A 21,777-nucleotide genomic window follows, 5' to 3' on the forward strand; every position below is an offset into this window, starting at 1 on the left:
TCAGTGACAAGTCGCATCGGCTGAAAGTACGCCGAAATGTCAGACCATGCTTGAGCAGGTTTAAATACAATCTAAAGCTTAGATCACAAAGTCTGTGCACAGAATTTATCAAGAGCTGTGCGCCTTTTGATAAATTAGGCGCACAATAGACCGGCCTCACCCTCTTTAGTTTGGTCTATATTGATGCGGGACATAGACAGCTTTGATAAATATCCCCCAATGACTCTGGTGCTGCTATTTGTCACTAGCATTCCCATTCTGATAGATAGATAGATATATAATTTTTTTACACTAATCTTATTATTATTTTTGAAAAAAAGTGGAAACCTAGCCTAAAATGAACAATGCAGTGAAGTTTTTGTAGGGATTTTTCAGCACTGTAGATAATTTCCTATGCACAAAAAACAAAACAAACAAAAAAACTGTTTCAGCCCATGCAGTAAAAAACACCTCGGCACTGTGGGCTGTAACCTACAGTCACGCACATCGAAAGGGTTTTAGAAGACGGCAAGAACACCTGATAGTGAAAGGAAACGCTTTAATTATTCACTGACTGGGATGAATAATTGGTAACCATCTCAATAATTAAATAGTCTCTTATCAATGAGCTGAAGAAATAATTTCTTAACGTATATAGAGGTGTGGGTTGTCTTAATAACCCTTGATGGTAGTTGCCTGGATTTCTATGCTTTTTAATGTATCTGGAATATGTTATGTACAGAAATCATTAAACAATCTAGGATTATTGTTTATACTACTACTTATTAGGCTGCTTTTAGATAGGTGTAATACGCAATTTTTTTTTTTTTTGGCAAAGGTTGTCCAGACATGCTGGGAGTTATAGTCTTACAACAGCTGGAGGCATCCTGGTTGGGAAACGCTGACTAATAAAATGATGAGCCCTCTATAACTCAAGATATTGTCATGTCTCAGGTCCAGTGTATATGGACAAAATGAAATGTTAATTGTAGTGTCCTTAGTTTATGCATGCATCAACCATCCCCCTAAAAGTGATAAATCTCCTGTCCTTGCAGGGACAATTTAATCTCAGGGTCACTCTGACCCTGCTCAAATATGTCATGTTAGCGGTGACATAATTCTTATTTCACAATACTCTAATCATGGCTTTTCGTCATCTTTGCACCATTTTTTTTATGGATACATATCTCATATGATTAATCTGGGACATTTTGTACATCTGTTTTTCTAGGCATCTTTGAAGTTCTATTGAAATACTCCTGTAGAAAATTGCTTAAAAAATGTAATCCAAAAATGTGTCTAAAAACTGTCTGTTTTTTATATATGCATGCATTTATATATTTTACTATACACTTCCAGTTGTTATCAAGTGGATGTTTTTAACCCGCAAAAAAAAAAAATTTGAAAAACTTAGTACTTAGTGAAACCTGGCCTTACTGGATTACATACAATCAGATGGGGCACATGCATCAATAAATTGGGCCCCAATCTTGCAGTATCTTGCAAATTTTTGTGTTGGTTTATCTAAAAATAAAAATAAATAAATAGCTGATTGTTTAAAATAAAAATAAATATTTCCATGCCAGTATCCTGTGACTAGGCTTTCCCAATCCCCCTTTGCCCTGGTCTCTAGTGTTGCTCGCGAATATTCGCAATTCGAATATTATTCGCGAATATCGCATATTCGCGAATTTGCGAATTTCGCGAATATAGCGCTATATATTCGTAATTACGAATATTCGTTTTTTCTTTTTTCTTTTTTTTTTCTTCACAGTACACATCACAGTGATCACCCCTCTCTGCTTCCAGCTTGTGTGGTGTAAAGAAGGCTCTAATACTACTGTGTGAGACTGGCGTGCGAATATTCGCATATGCGAAAATTAGCATATGCGAATTTTCGTATATGCGAATTTTACCTTATGCTAATTTTGTATATGCTAATTTTCACATCTGTAAATTTTCGCATACGTGAATTTTCGCATATGCGAAAATAAAACGAGGATGTAACGAATATGCGAATATTCGCGAATATATATGACGAATATTCGTCCATATATTCGCGAATATTCGCGAATTCGAATATGGCCTATGCCGCTCAACACTACTGGTCTCCAGCACCATCACTTATTATTCCTGATCACCCAATTTCTTTAGCTTTTCATGATATTTTACACAGTCCTTGTCAGGATTGATCAGGGTTCATTTAACACTTTTTTTTACGCTGAACTGACCCTAAATGAGTTGGAGCACAACTGATACTGCCGGGTCCAGATGGACTCCACTCAAGTCAATGGGATCTGTCAGGACCTGGCGGTGTCAGTTGTGCTCCAAACTGTTAAGGGTCAGTTCAGCGCAAAAAAAAAAAAAAGTGTTAACTGGACCCTGATTGGGTCAGAGCACAAGAGCTGTGTGGAATAGAAGAAAATACCATGAAAAGTCTGAAATGAGGTCCATCAAATGTCCAGTATCATCGAGGAGTTGAGCAGAGAAAAGAGACTGGACATGCAGTATTTTTTTTCTCTCCACTCAACTCCCGTCCTTTTGATGATTCTTTACCTGAGCACAATCGGTAAGCCCTCGAGTAATGTTTATGTCCACTGATGATCCCACAGTTTTGTGGGGGAAACATGTTGAGATTGACTGACCATTATAGAAAGTCTATGTTGTTGGTATAATAATGGGGATTCATTTTTCCGGATTGCTAGGGTGTTTACGTTGGGATACCATAAGCCTTGAGGATTACATATACCTAACTCACTGATGGAAGCCATCTTATGACATATTTTTATGTAACTAGACATTCCTTTAAACTATCACACTGGGTATAAACATCATGCAATCACACCTTTGTTTGCTTGACTGGAGGCTTGGTTTGAGAATCTGCATTTACAAGTGAATTCTAATGTTGTATAATAAAGACTTCATGGTTTTAATAAATTATTAGTAAAAGTTACATTTTCATACACCATGTGGGTTTGTGCTTACATACAAATGTTCTCTGCTCCTAAAACAGCATCAAACACCGCTGATGTCTTAACATAAACATTTCAAGTTCAGTGTTCAATATAAATATTCTAGCAGATGCTGGGGTAAATAATTTATCAATTTAAGATCTCTCCAGAGGAACAATTTGTACAGTTGTGTGTAGCAAAAGCATAGCAAAGTTTTGTTTCATTAAATTGAAACATTCTTGTTCACATTCGGAGGCTGGAAACTACTCTGACTGAGCCCCCTAAATTCATCATTATCGGGTGCACATAAACTGTTTACCAAGCCGATGAAAGGCCAATAACAATGATTTTATTGGCCGCCCAAAAGATGTGATCAGCTGGCAAACAAGCGTTTGTCTGTTCGTCATCTGATCGGTGGCCCTTTTAGACAGGCCCTTCATCGGGAATGAGTATTCCAATATGGGATCATTTGCCCAATAATCAGCCAGTGTTAGGGTATGTTCACACTGCAGAATCTCCGCTCGCTGAATTCAGCAAGTAGAGACTCTGCCTGGCGGCCACCACCAGCAATGCTTCAGCGGTAGGACCGCACGGCACTGCGCCGTCACCATTAATGGCTATGTAGTGCTCGCTGACTTTCATGAAAAGAAGGAACATGTTCCTTCTTTGCGCGGAGCAATTTCAGCTGCGGAATTGTCTGCCGCTGAAATTCTGCAGTGTGAGCGGGCCTCGCGGAAGACCCATTCACACTGATGGTAACGTTCACTGCACTGAATTCCGCTCATGGAATTCCTCAGGAATTCTACAGTGTGAACATACCTTTAAAGGGCTTTTATTGTTGTTCTTTGTAAAATAGTTTGAGGGTGAGTGTTTGACCTGTTGTAGCAACCAGACTGGGTGTCCCACTGAATTAGTAAAAAGTCCATATAAAGTTTAGGAACCCCATGGTTTACTTCTCTTTACTACACATGATTGTTTGGGTTCCTTCTAGGAAAGACCCATGAAGCAGCATGTTTTTACTGGTGTGCACAATACATGAACTTAAAGGAGTACTCCCCCCCCCCTAGACATCTTATCCCCTATCCAAAGGATAGGGGATCAGATGTCTGATCGCGGGGGTCCCACCGCTGCGGCACCCCAGAAATCCGGTGCACAGAGAGAACTTCGCTCTGTGCCGGATGACTGGCGATTCGGGTGAAGGCTCGTGACGTCACGGCCATGCCCCCTCCCATGGACTTGTATTGAGGGGGCATGGCCATGACTGGCGATTCAGGTGAAGGCTCATGACATCACGGCCATGCTCCCTCCCACTTGTATTGAGGGGGCATGGCCGTGATGTCACAAGCCGGGCAGCGGGACCCCCATGGTCAGACATCTTATCCCCTATCCTTTGGATAGGGGATAAGATGTTTAGGGGCAAAGTACCCCTTTAAGTAGACAGCCAATAATAGCCAGTGGTGTTCACACTCTACATTGCAGTAGTCTTAAGCCATCTATTTCCCCAGTGGGGTTCAAAATTTACTTTTGTATCCCAAATATACTCATATATACACTAGGAAGTTAAAACGACAAGTTTTTTGCACTAGAGGATACACAAGCAGAGGTGGAATAACCTATAAACTTTACGTATATAGGTCTATGGTCAGAGTCAAAACCAATGCAACAGTGCTAACCTCTGAGCCACTGGGCTTTTTTACAGAATGTGGTTCCTGAGCAAAATAAGGTTGAGAATCTCACGCTACAGAATACTTCAACAGTGGCAATTCTTTCAAATGAAAGAAAAAGCCAAATAAAGATTAGGAAGTTATCTACATCCAATATCAATCTCACTACTTCTCACAGTTTCCATCAGTGGGATATGTCAGTGGATTTCCCTGCATGTTCCTTTAACATAAACCTATAAAGGATGTCTCTTAGTAGCATCTGTCACACAAAGGGTCCCATGTTAAAAAATAGTATACTGCATGGTATACGTTATTTACTGGATTCACTTTAACTAAATAGTTTGATAGTGGATACTATCTGAACCAAGGACAACATTTTGGCCTCGTAATTGGGGTCTATGCATACATTTAACACTTACGTCATGATTAGAGATGGGCGAATTGAAGCTGACGAAGTCAAATTTGTTCAGAATTTCATGAAAAATTTGATTCCGAATTAATCCGAATTTCTTCATTCACTACATTTTGTGCGGGCCGGGGGGCTGAAATGGCGGCTACACATGTGAGGACGTGGGGAAGGAATCAAATTTTGAAAAATCTATTCATGATCTATTCCAGTGCATATGATAAATGTGCACTGCTAGATGAAATGTAAGAGCAGCCTAACAGGAATACCTAGTTTTAAAGGGGTACTCCCATGGAAAACTTTTTTTTTTTTTTAAATTAACTGGTGCCAGAAAGTTAAACAGATATGTAAACTACTTCTATTAAAAAAATCTTAATCCTTTCAGTACTTTTTAGCAGCTGTATGCTACAGAGGAAAATCTTTCTTTTTGAATTTCTTTTTTGTGTTGTCCACAGTACTCTCTGCTGACACCTGATGCCCGTATCAGGAACTGTCCAGAGCAGGAGAAAATCACCATTGCAAACCTATGCTACTCTGGACAGTTCCTGACACGGAAAGAGGTGTCAGCAGAGAGACCTGTGGTCAGACAGAAAAGAAATTCAGCAGAGCAGAGATCCCGGGGGTCCCCAGCGGCAGGACCCCCACGATCTGACATCTTATCCCCTATCCTTTGGATAGGGGATAAGATGCTAGGGGCGGAGTACCCCTTTAAAGGTCAACTGCAGCGGCATTACACTTATCCCCTATCTGCAGCGTTACAAACACTTATCCCCTATCCTCAAGATAGGGGATAAGTGTTTGATCGCGGGGGGGTCCGACCGCTGGGACCCCCCCGATCTCCCTAATGGAGCGCCGCCATAAGCGCTCATGGTGAGCGCTAAGGCGCGTAGCGGCGACCTAGAGGTCGACGGTGACGCCCTGTATCCTCACCGCCCCAATACAGTTCTATGGGGGATGCGGGGAGGCACGAATGCTGCCTCCCCGCCTCTCCCATAGAGATGTATGGAGGAGGCGTGCTTGCCCCAACGTCATGCTGTGGCTGGCACGCCCCCTGTACGGGAGAGCCGCGGCCCCGTACAGGAGATCGCCGGGGGCCCCAGCGTTCGGACCCCCCGCGATCAAACACTTATCCCCTATCTTGAGGATAGGGGATAAGTGTTTGTAACGCTGCAGATGTCCTTTTTAATAGAAGTAATTTACAAATCTGTTTAACTTTCTGGCATCAGTTCATTTTTTTTTTTAAAATTCCACCGGAGTACCCCTTTAAGTGTTATTATAAACATGCAATTTATGCGCAGGTATTTATCTTACAATGTCATCATCTACTTCAGAACTCAGTTTGCATTTTCAGCAAGGAATATTCAATCCTGACCATCTGAAATCATTAGGTTTATTATTGACATTGCATTCTGGGATAGCTAAGGCAGACAGAATCATAAATAGAAATGCACAGGATCTTTGCTGAAACTGCATTAGGCTGAGGAGGATTTATTGGCTTCATCTTTCCATTGTCAATACATTTAGTGTATTGGGTTATTCCTACTGTTGTCTACCTTGTCCATTTAGTGATATCCAGATACAAGGGTTTACTGTAATGCAGTTTTATATGACATGGGGTAGAGCTGCATTGTGCATTAGATACTTCTGTATTCATATTATAGGAGACTGAAAAAGTAAATACACACTTTGCATATTATGTATTTCATTTACTTGCCTGATACTAAACTTATATTTGCATAATGCACAAACATCAATGGTGGGCTCAGATTTACATTTTGACATCCCATAGGCGAGTTCTACTGTGCCAAGATCCATAGTCATACATAGAAAATGTAAATATAAATGCAGTGTCTCAGGAGACAGTGGTATAAATAAAGCAACACAATTATAGAAAAAGAACCAACTCACTGCCATTCAAGTTGGAGTCCTCAACACTCATGTTCAGACAAGGAAGGATCAAAAAACCGAGCACCTCGATTTAGTTTATGCGGAATTGAAGAACAAGATGTCCAGCTCCCAAAAATGTATATTAAAAGTCCAAAGTTTAATAGGTCATGTTAAAAATGTAAAATCGTGAGGAGGGAGTGCTAAAAACAATACAGAAATGTGCAATCCCTACTCATGATTTTTCATTTTCAACATGACCTATTAAACTTTGGACTTTTAATATTCATGCTTTTTTGGGAGCAGGTTGTTCTTCAATTCTGCATGAATACATTTTTTAAAAGTGTTTTTCCACTACTATCTCAAGCTGACTGGTAGCCATGTATGAGATATATTACAAAGTATAATCAAATACAATGCATTGCTCAGCTCAATAACTATATATACAAATTAAAAACAAAAATAAACATTGAAAAAAAAAAAAAAAAAAAAAAAAGGAAATCACCCAAACAATACAATATAACACCTAATTTGACCAGAAAAGTGTTCTTGAAAGAACCACCTTGCACAAAATTTCTGGGGTTCAGTTCCAAGACCCAAACCAAATATGAGAGAAAACAGGATCCTACAGGTTAATCTGAATGAGGTCCTGGGATAGAAGGTTACACCATGGATGTACTGTACAGTCCATACATTGAGGTTATGGAGGGTCCTGCCCTTTTGGATGACGACATAGGCCAACTTTACTTAGGGCCGGGTCAGATTCATCGCACACTGATTTCTTGGTGCAGGCCGCTTTGCCAAGGGCCTCTTGGTCTCCCTCTTGTGCATTTGTTTGCAGTGCCTGTCTGCTAATCTCCTCCACATTCTGTAAAAACGGGATGTGTCCAATCCATCTTCATGTACATTTAAGAATATCTAAATTTATTGGTCTCTGTCTGCATCACCGGCATTCTAAACTCAGACGGCAGACCACTAGGCTCGGATTAGGTGGTGCAAGCAGCAGCTAATGAAGACTTGCAGTTTTTGCAATTTTTTCAGCTGATATTTGTACCATGTCTCACTACCATAGAGCAAGAGCAATTTTATGTCTGAGCTTGTATAGCACCAAATGTTTTGGGACTTGCAAAAGCGCCACTTGAGTTTTTAAATCTGGTAGATATATTATTTTGGTGCCACCGTCTGGTGCAATTTGGCTTCCAAAACACTAGAAAACCTCATCAATCACAATGAGGAAAAGTAGTGGCTATAAGATATATCCTAGCTTCACACATCGTTGATCTGTTTCAGAATAGGTGGAGCATGACAATATGGTCCACACATGATCTTGCGGTCCACAATCTGGCTTGCTGTGATTCTTTGCTACCATATCTTGTTAGATATCCCCCTCCCACACTACACATGTTCTCACTGCCCATTACAATAAGTGATGCTGCCAATCCAGTCTATGCCTGTCTCTCCATGAGCCTCATAGCAGAATTATGGTGTGTGGTGAACCAGGAGAGTTGTGGTATCTGGGGTTTTGCGATAATGTTACAGGGTCTGGTGGTATTAACCCTTGAATGTCGTGACGCCAGGGTGAGGTTTGCTTAGAGCTAATGGTCCTACCGCCAACCGGCCCAGAAACCTCAGGGAATAAACGGAATGTCCACAGCAGGTTTTATGACTTAACTCGAGAACTTTACTTGCAGATTTTATGCAACAGTCTTTATACAGAAACAGTCTTTTTAGAGGTAACCGGGATACAGGCTCCTCACAGGCTTTGCTGGGACTTGAAATAATGAGCTGTTTCATGCAGGCCACTGTGCTACTAATTATAAGATTTTAGCTGGTAGTTGTCACACAGGATTTGGTAGATTGAGCCTTGTAACTCACGGTTTAGTGGCTGCAGGTTCTTAGACTTTGGCCTAGATGACTTGGGATTTCTGCTGAGATGTGCTCAGCTTTGTAGTGCAGGAACAAGAGCAGGAACTAAGACAGTAAATTTTGTGGCTACAGCCCTTTATATAATAGGGGGCTGGACTAAGCTCATTGGTCAGCAAACCTTTAAGTCCTGAACCCAGTGAACTCTGGGTACATCACATGACCCTGGAAGGTCCTTAAACAATAGTACAACCATTATTATAGTCACATGACCTGCTAAGGTCATATACAGTTATATTTCCTATACATTTATATTATCTATATACAATATGCATAATTTATATGAGGCGACCAGGGGTAAGCCCTGCTGGAGAGCCCTATGGGAATGAAGGGACTCTGGCTGAGGGGACTTTAGACAGGCACAAGATCAGGTCCTGTACTGGGACACCATATTTGCATCTGCCTGACTTCTAGCAATGCCACTGTTCAAAATTAAAATTGCTGTATTTAAGAGAAAACTCTGCAGTAAATTGCCATCTCTCCAACACCAGCATTGTGCCAATTCCATCTAGACAAATAGATGTATGAAGTCCAGAATTTCTACAGCTACAATAAGTTATTTTAGGAAAAGTCACAAGAAGAAAACAGAAAGAGGGGCTAAATATAAATGACCCTAGATTACGCCTTACCAAGACTATAAATAGCAAACTGAAAGACCCTGGATTGGGACCAGAATGTACTGAATACTTGGCCTATGTTCTACCATTAATATACATCTGTGACTTGTCAACTGATATACTTGGAAGCACTATACTCTAGGACTGTACTATAGTGTTTAACTAATCTTTATTGACAATGACAGTGTTACACGGTGTCATTGGGACAAAGTTTATTTAATGCAAAATCAGAAACGTTTGTTTCTCATTTCCTTTTTCTAAGGTAAAAAGGAAACAAGAAAAAGCCATTATTTTAAGGTGAAAATATTTTCTTATGGTGCCAGCTTCCTTATAGCTGTACATTTAGTTGATGTTTTATTTATTTGTCTGATTTTTATTAGTTCTAGGTCAGTAGCCTCCATCATGTGGCTCTTTAGCTCTTTTGAAACTACAAAAAAATTAATCCTGACACAGTGCATCATGTCTTGCTGTATATGGGCCTGGCCAGAGACCATTCAGAGGGCCTGGGCTAAGTCTTATCCATTGCCCAAAGTACATACAATGGGTGCATGAACATGAGAACTGGTCAGGGAACAATGAAAGAAGATGGCCTGATGTAATGAGTCACATTTTCTTCTACCTCATGTGGTCGGCTTGGCATATGTGGGGAAGAGATGGCACCAGGATGCACTATAAGTTGTCAGAGCAGTGTAACGCTCAATGTTCTGCTTGAACACCTAGAATCCTGACATTAATGTGGATGGTATTTCCATAGGTACGTGTACATTGTTGTGCACCAAGTGAACTTTTATGACAAAAGGTATTCGCTAATGGCAGTGGCCTCTATCTGCAGGATAATGTGCAGTGTCAAGCAACAACATTTTTAAGGAGTTATATGAGAAACATGACAAAGAATTCAAGGTGTTGCCTTGTCTCCAAAAAAGGGAGGGACATATGGTAATAGCAGATACCACAGCAATCACTGGTATTAATAGTCTGGAATGTCATCATGGATTCAGGCTTTCCAAAGTGTTCTCAGTGTAATCTATCCTACATCTCCATATACATGTTAACTTCAGACAAAAGCCTTGATCCTCTTAGATGGCCCTGTAACCCTCACTGTATTATTCAGATAGGTACAGCCACATGAACAAAAGGATAATAACAAGGAATCCTCATTTAAAGGTTTGAGAGCCCTATCTAGAGAGCGCTATTAAACTCAATACGCCTGGGTTACTTAATCCAGTATAGGTGGCATTTGTGTATACCACACTTACCCCATTTTCTTTTCACCCTGTATTATTTTCAAGGACTGGTGGCATAATTGGATGGTGGATTGTTATGCAAAAATAGAATATTAATAACCAATAAACAAATGTACGTCCTGGTGCCCTGATACTTATTGCACCAAGATGTACATTTCCGTCATGTATATGAAGCCAGCACAGGGCACATGGCGATTCAAGACTTCTTTCCGCAGCTGGGGACACATTGATGTCCGCCATTAACCTTTTAAATGCTGTGATCAATACGGATTGCTGTCACTGTACAAAGGTATGCCCTTCACATAAACAGAATCTGTTTCTTGGTTCCTGGCAGATGTCAATACGTCTAAGGGTGATTTTTTTCATCTAAAACGCATCATTTTCTGTTTGTCCACCTGTCCCAGTGTGTCCAAATGAGTTTCCATGCTAGTCTGCGCTACAGCTAAGCCATGTGAGTAAGTTGGACTTTGTATCACTATAATGCTCATGGTAACAGCCCCTATTAGAGTCTATCAGTCAGATGCCTTGTAAAAGGGGCATTGCATGACAACTCCTTTAAGATAAGGGAAGGATCTAAGCAAAAAACTAAACTTTTTAAAGGTAATGAATAAGAGTAGTAAGGCAACGAAAACACATGAAAACAAATGTGTTGTTAAGCAACAATTCATCAATCATAATAATAACGTCCTTATATAAAAGTGAGTTAACAAAGCTTTCTAGGAAAATGACAATAGATATTCTGCAACTACATCTTCATTACCAGTAAGTGGCGGTTTTCTTCTGTATAAATTGTTCATCACTTGGCGCATGAAGCTCCCTTTATTCTACATATGTCTGGGGATTTGGGATCTCATCCACTGTCTGGTCATATGAATAATTTACCTAAATCTCTCTTAATGTAACCATCCATTGTTCTCTATCTACAACAAATGCTGATTCTTAAGTGGAAGGATCCCTCATAATGTTTATACCGTATGTAGAGACCTTCAACCATATATTTAGTCATCGGAAACAGCTCAGCATATACATGTAGTTAGAAGACTTTGGTCAATAAATTGATTCATCAACAATATCACAATAAGATTCCTTAACGCACATCACTAATGCATTCATTTATATTGTGAAAAAAGAATGCATATACTAAAAAGGTGTAACCCTTTTTTATAACCTGTTGTTACATATGTACAATTTAGACAGACATAACATGAATAATCAGAACATGTACTAGGGCATATCTGACACTTTTTTGACATGTCTTAGAGACATGCCAAAAGTTTTGATTGGTCAGGGGCTCAGTGTTCAAACCCATAGACTTACATTGTACGCTTGTCGTGGTCATGTGGCACCAAGTTAGAAAAGCACACGTTTAGAGCTCTCTTTTCCCGGATCATTCTGGCAATCGGTTGGGGTCTGAACACTCAAACTTTGCCCATCAAAACTTTTGATATGTCTCTATGGCATATCAAACATTTCAAAAGTGAAAGTGCCCATTTTTATAACCTATTTTTTATAGTGATTATGGATCTAAAATAAAAAAGAAAGAAAACTTTGCAATATGCCTTAATTTGCTTCTGTAACTCTATATAGACCTACACATGTCTATGTTAACATATATATTATGTGTGTGTGTGTGTGTGTGTGTGTGGTTTGTGCACATGTATATACATATGTATTTATTCATAGTTAATATGTATGATGAACACAAAGTACAAGGGCAGAGAATGGACTGGAGATAGAGACATAGATTTCATTTTCCACTCCTGTGGGTGTAGGAAGAAACCGGGTCACTTGGTGCAGCCACTCACAATACCTTTAATATGCAGTCCAGATAAAGTTAGAACTATGTTTATTAGCAATGCCTAAATAACACAGACGTGTTTTGGGACACAAGTCCCTGTTTGATAGCAGGAACATGTCTGTTTTCATTAGGCATGGCTAATAAACTTAGAAGTTTTTACTTCATCTGGACAGCATATTAAAGTTATTGTGAACGGCTACGCCAAGGGACCCGGTTTCTTCCTGCCCCCACTGGAGTGGAAAATCCTTGTAGCCATTGTCTCCATTGGCTGGGGATCCTCTTGAGTCCTCCTGCACCGTTTAGCACACCAAAGGCGATTTAGCTGTTGTATCTACCACACAATGGCAAAAGGTGAGCGAGTCACTACTGTATATATCGTGTGCATCACTATCATAGCAGTTCAAATACACTGCCCTATGAGAAGCTCTGCTTGCTTTTTGACTTCTAGACATAGATTTTATTTTGTAAATGTGACAGAATTCTGCTTTAGGTTGTGCTGTCTTACATGTTTTAGACACTTTTGAGATACGTTTCATCTGTCCCAAATAAACAGGCATGTTAAGTGGCGTGGCTTAATATGCTCTACAATGCGCCAATAAATGTCCATTCTGGTGCAGGATTGTGACACAATTTAGGCCAATTAAATAACTAAACATAGACAGGACAGTCTAAGGATAAAACAGCTTTATCAAACACCTTGAGCCACAGTGATATATCTGGAGAATTCTAACACTGTCTACTAGATGTCTACACTGTCTAAGAATTAGAGTTCAGAGACAATGGTCCATATTTATTAATCAGCCTGTTTTCCCAACAGCAACCAATCACAGCTCAACTTTCACTTTATTCGAGCAAATTAATATATGAAAGCTGAGCTGTGATTGGTTGCTGTTCGAAACTTTGAGGGTTTCAGGCTAATGATTAATGAGGACCAGTAAGTTATGTGCTGCTTTGTTAGGTCAGTCCACTATTGTATGTAGAGACTGTGCACTGAATCGGTCCCCTATTGTAGGTAAAGACTGTGAATTGGATCGATCCACTATTGTATGTAGAGACTGTGCGTTGGATCGTTCCACTGTAGTAGGTAGAGATATTGCATTGGATCAGTCTACTATTGTAGTTAGAGGCACAGCAGTGTATCAGTTCACTATTGTAGGTAGAGACATTGCATTGAATTGGTCCACTATAGTAGGTGAAGTCTGTGCATTGGATCTGTTGGAGTGCGTTGGAGGAGGACTCCATTTTGCTTTGCTCTGGCGATCAAAGTTCTGATCCAAAGGAAAAGGGAAGGAAGAAACCAACGAGGACTATATGGACTAAAGCCTACACATGCAGTTTGTGTTGTTACCTATTGATTTCAGTAAACACAAATATATATATTGTAGGTGTGAACAAGCCCTTACCTCAGAATTTTTAAAGGATGCTTAAAGCTAAAAAAAAAAAAAAAAAATTCTCTTTATTGTGGATTCTTTATTATTCTACAGTATAGAGTTTTACATTGTGATTGATCTCTATATCCTGTACTGTACTGTGCCCATAACTTTATTATATAAATCTCCTTGTGGATTAAAATGGATTACAAAGTGATCTACACAAGATATTATTACATACAGTATTTATGATTAACATAAATCATGAACAATTCTGCAACTGAGCGATCACTTTGGTCACCTGGTTAAATAATATAACTGCTACCATCTCCACATTCATACATCTGCCTAAATATAACACAGAGTCATGTCTATTCTAAAGTACAAATAAATACTGCAAGTGTGAACAAGCACTTACCTCAATATCTTCTGTGTCCAGATAGTCCAAGACTGTGGGACACTGAAAAAGGAACAAGAAATGTTTTCTTTAGTGTGGCTTTTATGTTGTTGTTTATTTTAGTGTAGTGTTTTATAATGCATTAATACTACTTTAACCACCATTCAGCATATACTGTATACTGTAATTCACCACTTTAATTCTGATTTACCTTATTCTTGATAATTCATTCTTCCTATGGCAGAAAAATCTTTGAAATAAAGAATAGAAAATACAAACAAACAAAAAAAAACATACAATGAACCCTGTTTAGTCTAATTGTACATTATAGTCTAATTATACTTTCTTCCATCTGTCCCCAACTGCATGCTCACTTACCTTCGGTAGGTTAAATGGGCAGTGTTACATGTAAAAATGTTTGATATATGCTACAGCATGTAAAAATAATAAACTTTCTAATGCACTTTATAAAAAATATATAAATATTTATACTTTAAATGGCCACTGTCACCAACTTTATTTTTTGATATGTTGTAGTACTTATGTACTACAACATATCTCTAATATATCTGTATCGAAGGGAGCTCGGCACCACTCTCTGTATATGAAAAGGACGGGAAAGGCTAGGACCCTTGATTGCTTCTCCCCTTGCAACTGCTAGAGGTACATACAGGTGCTACCACGCTGATAGACAATATGAAATTCCAGTAAAAAAGATGAAGCGGAGCACTCACCAGACCTTGAATGCAGATGGATTTTATTGACCGATTCGATCAAAGGCACATCAGGGGGGGAAAGGTGGTACAGACAGGGGAGTGTGACTTAGAGACGCGGGGGTATCCTCTTGGTGACGGACCGTTGCGCGCCGAAGCAATTCTCCAGACCGGTCTGGAGAAGCGCTTCGGCGCGCAACGGTCCATCACCGAGAGGATACCCCCGCGTCTCTAAGTCACACTCCCCTGTCTGTACCACCTTTCCCCCCCTGATGTGCCTTTGATCAAATCGGTCAATAAAATCCATCTGCATTCAAGGTCTGGTGAGTGCTCTGCTTCATCTTTTTTACTGGAATATCTCTAATATACTTTTATTATTATTTTTTTCATTAAAAAGGTTTAATTTAATCCAACCTTTTTCAGTTAGGCTGCACTCGCTCCCTGCCTGTCAAAAGGGGGGGGGGGGGCGCCAATGGTGAAATTACTCCAAAAAGCAGGCATAACTCAAAGCCTCAGAATGTGTACTGTGTGCAGAATGTGTCATGAAAACAGCAAATAAAGGTATTTTAATAAGGAGCTTTATGTCACTGTAGAACATTAACTGCAGGCACAAACTGTGGAAAAAGTTATATCCTAAAATCCATCAAAATCCCAGTCTTACTCGTGCTCACCCCTGAAGCTAGTCCAGTTCCGCTCAGTCACTCTTCCATAGTCCTCTGGGAGCCCAGGCAACAATAGCGAAAGGGTAGGGCGACTCTAGGAACCGTCACAATAGGGTTCTATACACACTGTCAGTAATAAGGATGTTTCCATATCTTAAGCAGGAGGTGAACCATTGAGAGTGTTCTTTGGATTTGGATTGAGGGGGCAGACACTTTTTTAAAACCTAGTAGTGCAGAATTGCTGCCCATCTGCCTCAATTTGTTTTATGGAGGATACCCTGGGAGTTGTCTATGATGTCCTCCTCCAGCCGTTCTTTAGCCTCCAGGATTTTTCAAAGGAGATTGCCTTGTTGTAGGGGCTAATACAGAAATGTCTGATGGTTGGACGGCTGTCCACTTTCTGGTCAAAATGGCAGGCTAGGGAAAAAAAAGCCATAATTTAGTTTAAACTGGCTTTCTGAGCTCATTCAGAGACTGCAATATAAATGACTGCTGGGTGGTTAGAAAGTCCGACCACAGAACAGATGAAGTGTATAGTGGTTACTTGCTTTATGGACAGTGACATCCTGAAGCTCATTATTGTTTTTTAATCTTTCCTTTCCTTCTAAAAAAGTAAAAAACAGTAAAAACTTTTAACTGAAAATGTTTTTAGTAAAAGAGGGTAAAGAAATAAATCCTAGCTCTACTGGTAATGGTTATTAAAGGAAATCTGTCATCAGTGTCACCTGCACTAACCCTATCGGTACAGACAGGTAGTGCAAGTGACACTGATGAAAAGGTACTTACCTTGTTCCGTTCCGTGTTGTTGTTCTTCAGAAATCCTCTTCAGTATCTTCAGCTCCGGCCCCGACTTGGAGCATGGGCGGAGCTTAATGACGTCACCGCTGCTGTTATCTGCTGGGTCCCGCTGCTGTTTGCAGCAGTGATGTCCCTAAGCTCCGCCCATGATCCAAGTCGGGTCCGGACAGGTTAGTGCGGGTGATACTGATGACAGATTTCCTTTAACATATATTTTGCCAGTAACTTACCATGTCAACCAGCCAGTCCACAACTAATAGAAGCCAATAATAATAGTGCTGCCACTGCGCCACAATAATCAAGGTTTTACTTAAATCTTTGAGTAGAAAACAAAGAAAAAAATCTTTATTTATGGACATGCTACATATATACAGTGACCCCCCGACCTACGATGGCCCCGACATACAATCATTTCAACATACGATGGCCTCTCAGAGGCCATCACATGTTGAAGGCAGCATCACATACAATGCTTTTGTATGTCGGGGCCATCACATAAACGGCTATCCGGCAGCGCAGACTGCTTCAGCTGCCACCGGATAGCCGTTTACGGTGCCCCGTGTGGTCCGCTGATGATCTCTTACCTTCCTCGGGGCTCTGGCGTGTCCTCTTCGGGATCCCCTGCATCGTCGGCGCTCTCCATCGTCATCATCACGTCGCTGCGCACGCCGTCCCGTCATCCAATAGAAGCGGTGTGCATAGCGACGTGATGACAGCGACAAAGATCGAGGATGCCGGAGAAGCAGAGGCCTTGCTGGAGCGTCGGGGACACCCTGGGTACGCAGCGACAGCAATGGAGGGCGACATCCAGGACAGCGGTGACGAGCGGTGATGATCCGGAGTGGCGGGGACAGGTGAGTACAACCTCCAATACCAGTGGTCTTCAACCTGCAGACCTCCAGATGTTGCAAAACTACAACTCCAAGCATGCCCGGACAGCCGTTGGCTGTCCGGGCATGCTGGGTGTTGTAGTTTTGCAACATCTGGAGGTCCGCAGGTCGTAGATCACTGTCCTATACTTTACATTGCACGGATCCCTCAACATACGATGGTTTCAACAAACGATGGTCCATTTGGAACGGATTACCATCGTATGTTGAGGGACCACTGTATATGTAATTACTTGACAAAGTCTTCATTCAAGGGAGGTAATATACACTGTAGCACCTCAAAGAGGACAATAGAAATGTGAGTTGTCATGATCCCTGTGGGGCTACTGCTCCCTTTGCTCCATGCTTTGCAGTCCACACACCCCCTTGCTGCTGTACACATATACTTTCTACTGCTGGGTCTGCTCATGGGGTGCGTGCTTGCTCCCTTCTTGCATCTTAAATGCTTAGCGCGTACCCAAGTTTTTCCTAGCCTATCCTTGTCAATCAATCTTTTTTACAGCTTCTTGCCGCACCTTGTATGAGCAATTAGGGTCCTTGTCTGCTAGTATCCTGCTAAGGTGCTCTGTTGCTCATCTGTTACTGTGTATGACCCTGACCAGGTAGCTGAACTTCTCTTTGTCTTCTGTCCTGTACTCTGCTGTATGCATATGTCTGATCTCAGTCTGTTACTGACTACTTATCCTGTGCTTCCCACCCTGACTTACTGTCTGCCCGGTGACAATGCACGAACTCTGCCATCCCTGAACTTGTCATTTACCTGGACTCCTCTCATTCCTGACCCCTTGGCACCAGTGTCTCTTGGCCCATAGGACCAGTTGTCAGTTAAACTTGGTGGTTGCCAGAAGTAAAGTCTAGATCCCTATATAGGGTTTACAGGGTGAAAGTCAATGGATTCCTTAGATCCTCGCCTGATGGTTGTTAGGATTTTAATGGTTTTCTGGGGTTTGACATGGTACAGATTTCATCGGATTTCATCTGATTGTTTAAAACCTCTGCAATTTAGTTCTACCAAGTTAAAAAATACTCTGACCCCTGGCATGTATTCTGGACTTTGTGTTTTCTTTTACTCCTAGCTTGCTGATACTTGCAATTCTATAGATTTAACCCTGTGCTTGTTACTGGACTCTGTACACTATCCTTGTACAAATATTATCTTGTACTCTGGGACTCTGGACACCACAAACCTGAGGATTCTCTGCAGCTAAATCCACACTTCTGTAAGGGTGTTCATATTTTATTAAAAGTATACATTTAAGTTGTTAAATTGGAGAATTGCATTACAATTTGGCATAATGAGAACAGTTTCATAGAAAATATTCATCTGATGTAAGAAATGGACAGGGAAATTGAATCTAAAAGAAAAAAAAAAAGAATTAAAGGGGTACTCCAGTGCTTAGACATCTTATCCCCTATCCAAAGGATAGGGGATAAGATGCCTGATCGCAGGAGTCCCGCCGCTGGGGACATCCGCAATCATGCACGCGGCACCCCGTTTGTAATCAGTCCCCCGAGCGTGTTCGCTCCGGGTCTGATTACCGACGACCACAAGGCCGGTGGTGTGTGACGTCACGCCTCCGCCCCGGCGTGTGACGTCACACGGGGGCCTGACGTCACACGCCGTCGGCCTTGTGGTCGTTGGTAATCAGCCCCGAAACGAAAACGCTCCGGGGACTGATTACAAACAGGGTGCCGCGTGCATGATCGGGGGCGTCCCCAGCGGCGGGACTCCTGCGATCAGGCATCTTATCCCCTATCCTTTGGATAGGGGATAAGATGTCTAAGCACCGGAGAACCCCTTTAAAGGCTCATTTGTGTAACATGATAAAATGATCCCTAATCTATCTATATATATAAAACTCAATGGCCCTCATTTACTAAGAGAGGAGTGTAGGTTTCTTTGTGGGTTTTAGTTCCCTACAATTTATTTTACTAAGGTTTCCCTACATTTTCCACTTTCCCTACACTTTGCTTTTTTTTACACATGCTCTGATCTGTCTGGTTTTCCTCAGCTGAAATCCACCACATTTTATGCGGAAACCTTAGTAAATATGTTGGGTTTTTGTGAAAATATTGGGAACACGCCCCTTTTCGGAGACCACACCCCATTCCCCCAGCGACCACGCCCCTTTTTCGGGTTTTCTTACTAAAATGGAGTGTTACAGAAACTGGTGCCCAAAACAACAAAACATGTCGAGTTTGCAATAGTAAATGAGGGCCAATGTGTGTGCCTGCGTGTGTGTGTATGTATGTGTGTATGTTCCAGCATCACATCCAAACAGCTAAAGATATTAACATGAAACTTGGCACACATGTTACTTATATGTCCACAACAAACATAGGATAGGTGATTTAACCCTTACCCACCCCCATTTTCCAGGGTGGGGGTTTTTGTTTAAAGTCTCATACAAGTCTATGGGAAATTTATGTTACTGCATAACTTCCAAACGGCTGGATATATTTCGATAATACTTGGTCACATGTTACTTATGTGTCCACTTAAAATAGAGGATGGTTAATTTAACCTTTAACTACCCCCATTTGTGAGGGTCAAGGTTTTTGTTTAAAGTCCCGTGCAAATCAATGGGAAATGTATGTTCCCATATAATTTCCGTACGGCTGGAGATATTTCAATACCTGGTACACATATTACGGGTCGGGATAGGAGGTCGAGATATGAGGACGGTATAGGAGGTCGGGATAGGAGGTCGGGATAGGAGGTCGGAATAGGAGGTCGGGATAGGAAGTCGGGATAGGAAGTCGAGATAGGAGGTCGAGATAGGAGGTGGGGATAGGAGGAGGGGATAGGAGAAGGGGATAGGAGGATGGGATAGGAGGTTGAGACAGGAGGAGGGGATAGGAGGTTGGGATATGACAAGAATATATGAGGATGGGATATGAAGTCAAAAGCTTCCTCCTTTGTTTATTTTCCTCCCCAACAAGGATTAGAAAGGAAAAATCGGGCAACGCCGGGTACTCAGCTAGTTTACCATAAATTCCAAATAAATAAATAAATAATCCCCAATGCAAAATTGTAGTAACATGTATTATTGATAAGGAAACGTTCTACATTATACATTATAACAGATACTCAATGACTGTAAAATTGTAAATCATAATCTCTTCACTAACAAAGAATATTAATAGATAGATATATAAAACAGCAAAACTAGCAATCCAAATCCGAGTAGTAAGGTGCACGCAGTCACAGGAGACTTGATTAGGGACTCCAAATTCAACATAAAAAAATCGAAAAAACCACAGCACCCAAAGTATCTTCAGTGCAAAAAAAGTAACTTGTTTATGCTGATGGAATAAACATGTTACTTTTTTTTACACTGAAGACACATCGTTTTTTTTTTTTTTTTTTTAGATAGATACTGTAGAGAGATAGATATCAGATAAATAGAAAGAAAGATAGATGAATAGACAGACACAGATTAATGGGGACAGACATCTTTCCTGTGCTGAGGACAGGAGAGGAGGTGCAGTATGTGAAGAATGGCACCAGAATCTTCTCTTCAGGAGGTGCAGCACGTAAAACATTCCCCAGGGAACTGGAAGCAGTAATCCCTCTGACATTGTCCTGCAGAAAGCAGTCAACTACAGCATCCTGTAACAAGAGACTACACAGGGAGCAGGAGCCATCACAGCTGACAGGTAAAAGCTACTAAGGGCTTCTTGTTCCCTGTCTGTGTCATCAACTGGTTAGGCTACTCTCACACTGCTTTTTTGACACAGGAGTGTGACGGCTGTTGGGGTACCCGGGAAGAATAGCGGGAGAAATAATATTGCAAGCGTCACCTTTTTCTCCCGTTACTCCCACTACAAAACGGTGCCAGACGGACCACATTGACTATAATGGGATCCATCAGGACCCTTTGTTGCCCATTGTGCCCTGTCCAGAGAACTTAAAGGCAATTCTCGACAGGGTTCAACGGTAGTGTTAAGGTATCCTCAAATAAGCATTTTTCTCCCTTGCCATGCGTCCCCATTCTGTGGACGCCTATGTCTCTAAGGTGTATGGTGGCCTCCCAACTCTCCAATGATAAATGATGGTCAGGCGTGTTGTATTTTCACTGCCCAAGCCTATTGTTCTTGAAGAAATAAGCCAGCACCAGTGCTGTCTTGCAGCAGCCTACCCCTCCCATCCCCATAGGGAAAACATGAACACTTTGCCATGCAGAAAATTCATGTGTATGGGGATGTCAGGAGAGAAAACTGCTGGCCAAATGGAGTTCGGCTGATATTTATTGAAAGTGTATGACCACCTTTATTAAATACATGTTGCATGATTGTAGCAGGGCAATTTTTAAACTATATTTAGGGATCTCAACTCCTCAGTTTCCTCTAAGTTGGGTTGCACTAAGGTGACTGCTGGCTATGCATCCTGTCCTAGTGTGCTTACATGAGTATCCTTCTGCCACTATACACTGCACCTCAGGGGGTCACGGTGGCCACTATGCCACTAACTTTAATTG

This window comes from Hyla sarda, chromosome 3 (genome assembly GCF_029499605.1).
Source record: "Hyla sarda isolate aHylSar1 chromosome 3, aHylSar1.hap1, whole genome shotgun sequence".
Classification (NCBI taxonomy): domain Eukaryota; kingdom Metazoa; phylum Chordata; class Amphibia; order Anura; family Hylidae; genus Hyla; species Hyla sarda.